Source organism: Lynx rufus, unplaced genomic scaffold, assembly GCF_022079265.1.
Source record: "Lynx rufus isolate CCGP_SWC_20201006 ecotype Redwood Valley unplaced genomic scaffold, mLynRuf1.p SCAF_24, whole genome shotgun sequence".
Lineage (NCBI taxonomy): Eukaryota > Metazoa > Chordata > Mammalia > Carnivora > Felidae > Lynx > Lynx rufus.
Window position 1 is genome coordinate 11,161,530 of NW_025814839.1, and position 9,394 is coordinate 11,170,923.

Below are 9,394 nucleotides of genomic sequence, written 5' to 3' on the forward strand. Positions count from 1 at the left end.
TCCCTGCTGGGGATCTCAGTGCCACACTAGCCCCTCCCTCCCAACTCACCTCCCAGTCCTGCCCCCTTCCCCACCTTAAATCCACCCCGTATAACCCAGTGACAACACTCGATGGCAAGCCCCGTGCTGCTCACCTTGACATCCATCCTTCAGTCCGCCACATTTTATTAATGTGTGCAGCAGTTCTGGGCGGCATAACCTTGACCTCTGAAAAGGTGCCCATCCCCCTCCTCTCAGTACACCTTCCCTCCCGCCCACCCCAACCACCGCGCGTATAAGAACGTGAGAGACTCAAGTTAATGGTTTCCTTGGGGACCTTCTGGGAACACTCAGCAGGTATATCCTGCCACCCTGGGCGCATAACACTGGAAACAAACTTGCTTTTTCCTGTTTTTATTGTCCTACTCACCCCACAGTTTCTCAGCATCCCCTGGACTGGGGGGGGGGGGTAGGGAGCAGCTCACACAGGTTTTTCTCACCATCTCAATCCAAATTGGACTATCTGGTGTGTTCTGAGAGTGACACAGATGAAGGTCAGCAGGTGGAAAATCCGGTGTCAGGGAACTGGCTATTCCTAGTCTAAACTTCGGTTCCTTGTGTGTAAAATGGGGCCAATGGGGAGGTGCAGGGCGAGGGAAGGAGCCCAAGTGAGAATTGATTTGTCTGCTGATGCTGTTGGACAGGTGGCTTGGGGAGCGGGGTAGGAAATAGGTAAGGGTCATTTATTTAGAGCCAGCCAAGCCTCCGTAAGTAGTACATTGAGATAGGATCCACTTATTAGTGCCCTCCTGCAGGTCCTCAAAGGAGGCAGTATGTACTTGTCACTACCTGGTTTGAGGCACTGGAACGTGTGGGGTGGACTTATAGAAGTCTCCTCCTACCGTAGGTTCATCTCAGCCTCGCTGCTTCCGTCCACTTTGTTCACAGTAGGGGTAGCCCTCACAGGACAATGCAGCTGTAAATGCATGATCCTTGTAGTAAATTGAGGATCTCAGTGGTATTAAGGAAAAATGATCTTTAGAGCAACTGGCCCAGACTCCAGAATTAGGAGATTAGAGGGTGCTGTTCCAGCTTTTTCTCTCCACTACTACGCATCACTCAAAGAATGAAAGAATAATTTGCTTTCTAGTTAAAAAAAAAAAATAACCTTTCCAGAAAGCCAAGGGACACATGACATTATGCCCAAGCATTAAGATGCAACTTGGCACATTCACTTATTCTACAAATATTTATTGAACACCTGCTACCTGCCTGACATTGTCTTGAGTGCTATATTCCTACCACTACCTTTGTGAAACATTCTTTCTAGAGACAAGAGTCAGATAATAGATAGATAGATGATAGATGATAGATAGATAGATAGATGATAGATAATATGTCAGATGTTGGTAAGTGCTGTGGAGAAGGAAAGGGGATAAGAAGAGCAGGAGGTGTGAAGAAGAGGGTGATAAACAATTTTAAATCAGTAAATAGGGAGGGGTGATGTTTCAGCAAAGACTTGAAAGAAATAAGGTACATTAATCTCCTGTATGATCCAGAACTCTCATTTAAGCAAAATGTCTGTATCTCTTGAGTGCGACAGTAATTGATATTCACAATTTGACTTTCATTGCTTTAAAACAGCAGGTCCCAAACCCTAATGTGCGTAAAAGATCACCCAGTGATTTTCAGTAGACACAGGGTGGATAGGAGTTCTGAAAAATGCATTTTTTAAATGCATCTGGTAAAGATCAGATGATGCCGATAGCTGAGGTTTTTCTTCAGACCGCTCTTGAAGAAACATTGCTCTAAAACAGATTGAAGACTCTTTTAACATGACAACAACAACAAAATTAAAGATCAAATTACAGTGCATGAGGTTTTAATGTTGAGAGTATTTCACTGTGTTTTCATTCTTTGAAAAAGCAAAGACCAAAGCAAAACCCTGGGTTACCCAGAACATTCCATTTCTTGTCCATACAGGAGAAGGGAAATTTTATCATAAGCTGATCATGAGCCCAAGATTTATAATCAGTTTGTTTTGCACCCTTCCTATCATTTTTGCTTTAATTTTTCTCTATGCTTTTTTCCATCTCCCAAATTTCTGGACTTACCCAGGAGGTGATGGGGCAGGGTAATGAGAACACTTGGTCACTTGGTCCTGGAACTGCCACTGTTTCTGGTGGTGATATGCCACTCAGCCTTCTGAGCTTCCACACTCTCTGAGTTGCTGCAAGATTTGGGTGAGATCATGTGTATGAAAGCACCTTAAAAATTCTATAGCACTGGGCGCCTGGGTGGCGCAGTCGGTTAAGCGTCCGACTTCAGCCAGGTCACGATCTCGCGGTCCGTGAGTTTGAGCCCCGCGTCGGGCTCTGGGCTGATGGCTCAGAGCCTGGAGCCAGTTTCCGATTCTGTGTCTCCCTCTCTCTCTGCCCCTCCCCCGTTCATGCTCTGTCTCTCTCTGTCCCAAAAATAAATAAACGTTGGAAAAAAGAAAAAAAAAATTCTATAGCACTAGGAAAAGATAAGGAAGCTCTGTGACTGTACATTTCAGATCCAGTTAATTTGGCCCAGCTCAAATTCAGTTACCTTCAAGATAGTGTGGTACTAGCATAATGATACACATATAGAATAGAATAGAATTGAGAGTCCAGAAATAAACCCTCACATTTACAATCAACTGATTTTTTTAAATCAGGATACCAACATAATTCAATAGGAAAAAAACAGCCCCTTTAAGAAATGATGCTGGACAACCTGATGTCCACATGCAAAAGAATTAAATTGTACCTCTACCTCACACCGTATACAAGAATCAACTCAAAGTTAACCAAAGACCTCAATGTAAGATCTGAAATTATATTTTAAAAATCAATCAGACATCATTAAATTTAAAAACATTTGTGCTTCAAGGGCACATGGGTGGCTCAGTCAGTTGAGCACTTGACTTCAGCTCAGGTCATGATCTTGGGGTTTATGAGTTTGAGCCCCAAACTGGGGCTGCTGTCAGTGAAGAGCCCACTTCGGATCCTTTGTCCCCCTCTCCCTGCCTCTCCCTCACTTGTGCTCTCTCTCTCTCAAAAATAAATAACATTTAAAAAAAAAAACTTTTGTGCTTCAAAGAACATTACCAAAAAAGTGGAAAAACAGGGGTGCCTGGGTGGCTCAGTCAGTAAAGCATCCGACTCTTGGTTTTGGCACAGGTCGTGATCTCACGGGTTTATAAGTTCCAGCCCCTCATTGGGCTCCAGCTCCATGCTGACAGTGGGGAGACTGCTTGGGATTCTCTCTCCTGATTTCTCAGCCCCTCCCATGTGCTATAAACAAACAAACAAACAAACTTAAAAAATAAATTTAAAAAGTGGAAAAACAATACACAGAATAAAAGAAATTTTGTAAATCAGATATTCGATAAGGACTTATTATCTAGAATATACAAAGAAGCCATACAACCCAAAAATGATTAAAAATAAATAAATAAGTAAATTAAAAAAGGGCAAAGGATCTGAAAGGACATAGCTCCAAAGAAGATATATGAATTGCTGATAAGCATTTGAAAAGATGCTCAACGTCATTAGCCATCAGGGAAGTGCAAATCAAAGCTACAATGAGGTACCACCACACAACCACTGGGATGGCTATAATCAAAATGACAGATAATAACAAGTGTTGGCAAGGATGTGGAGAAATTGGAACCTTTGTAAATTGCCGGTGGGAATGTAAAATGGTACAGGACTATGAAAACAGTCTGGAAAAGATCCTCAAACAGTTAAACATAGACTTGCCATATAATCCAGCAATTCCACTCCTAGGTATGTACCCCCAAAGAAATGGAAACGGTATTCATGCATATCTTGTACATGAAAGTTCACAGCAGAGTTATTTATAATAGGCAAAAAAATGGAAACAACCCAAATGTCTATCAACTCTACCCAATGGAATATTACTCAGCCATGGGAAAGAATGCGGTACTGATCCATGCTACAACATAGAAGAAACTTGAACACATTATGCCAAGTGAAGGAAGCCAGAAACAAAAGTTCACAAATCGTGTGGTTCCTTTTACATGAGATGTCTACAATAGGCAAATCCACAGAAATGGGAAGTAAACTGGTGATTGCCCAGAGCTTGGGGGTGGGGGCTCTGGGGAGATGTAGGGGAAAATAGTTACTATTAATGGATATAGTTTCCCATTTGAAGTGATGAAAATATTCTAAAATTGATTATGGTGGTAGTTGCACAATTCTGTGAATATGCTAAAAACATTGAAATATATACTTTAGGATGCCTGGGTGGCTCAGTCGGTTAAGCATCCGACTTCGGCTCAGGTCATGATCTTACAGTTCATGGGTTCGAGCCCCGCATCGGGTTCTGTCTCTCTCTGCCTCTCAAAAATAAATAAGTGTTAAAAATTGTTTTTAAAGAAATGTATTCTTTAAATAGGTAAGTTGTATTTTAATTAATTATATCTCAATAAAATTGTTACCTCCAAAGTCATTTATTGTAAACCTTTCTCTTTTTTTTTTTTTTATTTTTATTTTTTTTAAAAATTTTTTTTTTCAACGTTTATTTATTTTTGGGACAGAGAGAGACAGAGCATGAACGGGGGAGGGGCAGAGAGAGAGGGAGACACAGAATCGGAAACAGGCTCCAGGCTCCGAGCCATCAGCCCAGAGCCTGACGCGGGGCTCGAACTCACAGACTGCGAGATCGTGACCTGGCTGAAGTCGGACGCTTAACCGACTGCGCCACCCAGGCGCCCCTATAAACCTTTCTCTTATCCCAGTGCCTATCCATCAAAATGAATTTACTCTTGGGGCACCTGGGTGGCTCAGTCGGTTAAGCATCCGACTATGGCTCAGGTCATGATCTCACAGTTCATGAGTTCGAGCCCCATGTTGGGCTCTGTGCTGACAGGTCAGAGCCTGGAGCCTGTTTTGGATTCTGCGTCTCCCTCTCTTTCTGCCCTCCCCCACTCGTGCTCTCTCTCTCTCTCTCTCTCAAAAATTAAAAAAAAATGAACTTACTCTTTTCTCCGCTAGCACCTTGTTTTTATCATCATCATCATCATCATCATCCTCTTCAGCATTATCGTCTAGAAATCCTTAAGTACTTTCTATATACCAGACACCATGCTAAGCACATTTCAGGGATTTTCCCATTTCATATTCCCATCAATTCTTCAAGGTAAGAACTACTATATTTTTATTTTACTGACCAGGAAAACAAGTCTTAAAGAAGTTAAGTGATTTTTCCAAAGTCACATAGTAAATGGGAAAAGTAATAGTTAAGATTTGTTGAGCAGTTATTGTGTTCTGGGCATTGTACTGAGCACTTCAGGAAACTCCTTCATCTTTACAACAACCCTATAAAGTGGGCCCTTATTTTACAAATCCAAAAACAGAAGCATTGAGAGGTAAACATGCCAATAAGGATCAGAATGGTGGCAAGCGGGAGAGCTAAGACTTGAACTCAAGTCTGATGTCAGAATCTCCATGATGCACCATTACATTGTATTATCTACCTATTCAGTGCATAACAATCCACTTACTATTATAAATGCTTCTGGACAGTCTGTTATGCTGGAATGGAAGCTACTTGGGGGCAGGGCCTCTGTACTATGCCTTTTTGCAATCCCTTCTACCACCATCCCCTTCTCAAGACCACACCTTACAACCAGGGCTTAATAGTTGCTTGTTAAGTGCTTGCCTAGAACTAGTCGCTGTGCTGGGGATGGAGGGTGAGATGGTGAAGGAGACAGACAGCTACCCCCACTCTCACAGAGCTTACAATCTAGAGACATACAGTCACAAGGATTTTACATACATCTTTTTAACCACGTCATTAAAAAAATTTTTTTTTAATATTTATTCATTTTTGAGAGACACAGTGCAAGCAGGAGAGGGAGTGCAGAGAAAGTGCAGAGAAAGAGGGAGACACAGAATCTGAAGCAGGCTTCAGAGCCTGACACGGGGCTCGAACCCACAAACTGTGAGATCATGACCTGAGCGGAAGTCAGACACCTAACCGACTAAGCCACTCAGGCGCCCCTTAACCATGTCATTTTAATCAGTGCCATAATCCAATATAGTAAGTTCTATTAATATGCTTGTTTTATAGGTGAAAAAATTGAGACTCAGAGTCATGAAGTGACATGCCCAAGGTCATGCCGCTAGCAAGTGTGAGGGGCCAGTCTTAAGAACTCAGCTCTACCTAACTCAAACATTATGTTACATTCTGTCTCATTTTTCCCTCTGACTTTTCCCCCCTTGCCCAGGCAGGGAGAGAATTAAATAAACTATTCTGCTCGCCCAGCTGAGAACACCCACAGTCTGTCCAGACCTGCTGACTCTCCCACTTTCTCACTGTCGCTTCCAATGACAGCCAGAGTCGGTTTGATGTGTTGGTGAAAGAGGGATGCTTTTGGAGTTTTATGGTTTCAGCATCTGAAGTCGCCTCTCTGCTGTAATTAACTATTTGATTTAGTCTGGTCAGTTAATAATTCCACATCTGAAGACAAAGATGCTAAGAGCATGCCTCCTTTATTTTTTATTTTTTTAAATATTTATTTTGGGAAACTAAACTGCAGACCTGGAGAACAGAAACCACAGGTCTGTCAGTGGTGACTGTGGGGGAGGGGATGCCAGTCTGTTGGCAGGGGTTTCTGATTACATTCAGGGCAAAAAGGTGAGGGGCAAGCTAAAGGAAGGTTCCACTTATGAGCCCTGTCTGGGGAACAAAATGTCCTCTCTCTAGAGACTGGGTTTTCAGGATCCCAGGGAAATCGTTTTGGGAATCCATGAGTGTAGTAGAAAAAAATATTAGACAAGGAGTAGGAGGCTGGGGCTCCATTTCTGACCTTGAAGCAGATTCTTCCCCTTTCTAAGCCCTACCTACTTTATTCATCAGCAAAATGGAAGGTGGCCAGATTATTTCAGAGATGGGAAATTGGTTTCAGTTTTTCTATTGATTAGTAGTGGCTGGGGCTGAGCAAAGATAGAAAGCTGTGATTGATTAGCAATGTCTGCCATGGATACAGGTAATCAGGGAATCCTGGAAGGAGCACCATATATTGCCTTCCCTAAACTACTCCTACCTCTTTTCCAGTTTGGGTCTTCTGTGAACTTTAGACCAAGAACGGCAAAGATCAAGAGCTATGCAGCCATAGCCAAGAGAGGAACCACCAAAATGACGATTTTATTAATGGTGATAATACATGATTCTAAATGTGGAGGAGAAGGTCTGAAAGGATTTACATCAAACCATAAACCATTAACATCAAATCATTAACAAGGGGGTGGCGTGTAATGTATATTGCTATGTGTATGGATTTTTTTTCTTTGTGGATTTATTTAAACAATAAAAAGACATAGTAAAAATAAGTTGAAAGAGACTATTTAAAGATTTTTTTCAAGAACAGTCATAGCAACATTAGTCATGATAGTCAGAAATTGGAAACAATCCAAATGTCCGTCAATTGGAAAAGAATAAAACATAAAATATTCATACAATGGAATACTATGCAAAAATTAGAAGGACCAAACAAATGGGACATGGATGAATTTTAAAAACATTGTGTTAACCAAAAGCTACACACACACAAAATACATACTGTATGATTCCATCCCCATAAAGTTCTAGAACAGGCAAAACTAATCTATGGGGAGAGAAGTCAGAATACTGTTTATCTTTGGGGGAAAGGGAACAGATACAGACTGGGAAGTAAGAATTTTCTAAAGGATGAAAATGTTCTATACTAGTGTTGTCCAATAGAAATAAGATGCAATTCACAGCTGTGAACCACATACATAATTTTAAATTTTCGAGTAGCCGCATTTAGAAAAGTAGAAGGAAGGGTGCCTGGATAGCTCAGTCAGTTAAGCATCCCTCTCTTGATTTTGGCTCAGGTCATGATCTCATGGTTCGTGGGTTTGAGCCCAGTCTTGGGCTCTGCACGAGCGATCCTCTGTTTCCCTCTCTCTGCCCCTCCCCGCTTGCTCTTGTCCTCTCTTGCTCTCTCAAAAATAAACATCAAGGGGCGCCTGGGTGGCGCAAGAAAACAAATCTTGAAAAAATAAAAAAGTAAAAGGAAACATTATATATAAATTATAAACTCTATTATATCTATAATTACATAACATATATAAATTATAACTTTATAATATATTCAAAGCATTACATTTCTGCATGCAATTAATATAAAATTATTAATTATATATTTTACATTCATTTTTTTTTTAATTTTTTTTTCAACGTTTATTTATTTTTGGGACAGAGAGAGACAGAGCATGAACGGGGGAGGGGCAGAGAGAGAGGGAGACACAGCATCGGAAACAGGCTCCAGGCTCTGAGCCATCAGCCCAGAGCCCGACACGGGGCTCGAACCCACGGACCGCGAGATCGTGACCTGGCTGAAGTCGGACGCTTAACCGACTGCGCCACCCAGGCGCCCCATTTACATTCATTTTTTATATTCTTCTATATCCAGTGTATATTTTGTGCTTATGGTACTTCTTAGGTAAAACCAGCTGCATTTTAAGTGCTGAGTAGCTACATGTGCTAAATGTATCCTAATCTGGGTTGTGGTTATACATAAAAATGTATCAAGGGGAGCCTGGGTGGCTCAGTCGGTTAAGCGTCTGCCTCTTGGTTTCAGCTCAGGTCATGATCTCACAGTCTCATGGGTTCGAGCTCCACATGGGGCTCTGTGCCGACAGCGCGGGGCCTAATAGGGCTTCTCTCTTTCTGCCTCTCTCTCTGCCCCTCCTCCACTCACACTGTCTCTGTTTCTCTCAAAATAAATAAATAAACTTAAAAAAATATTTTTAAAATTGTATTAAATTTAAAAAAATGTATCAAATTATACACTTAAAATTTGTGTGTTTTACTTTGTGTAAATAATAGGTCAATAAGAGAGAGAATGATACTGTACTAAAAAGACAACATTTTTAACTTTATTTATTTATTTATTTAAATTTTAAAAAACTTTAAAGGGGGCTAACATCGAGACTCCTGGCTGGCCCAATCAGTAGAACATGCAGCTCTTGACCTCCAGGTCGTGAGTTCAAGGCCCACGTTGAGCATAGAGCTTACTTAAAATAATAATTAATAATAATAATAATAATAATAAAAGCGGTGCTAAAATGAGAGAGTGGAGATAGAGTGAACAGGCAAAGAAAGAAAGTGCTACATACATAAATCTGATTCTCATCTTAGCAGGGAAATCCACCAGCACTCAGGATCTCCACCACCAGTGGGTTAGAAAACCACAAAAGATCAGTTTGTTGAATCTAATCAAGAGCTTAGTGGGGTGCCTGGGGTGTCTGATTTCGGCTCAGGTCATGATCTGTCTTGGCTCTTGGGTTCGAGCCCCATGTTGGGGTCTGTGCTGACAGCTCAGAGCCTGGAGCCT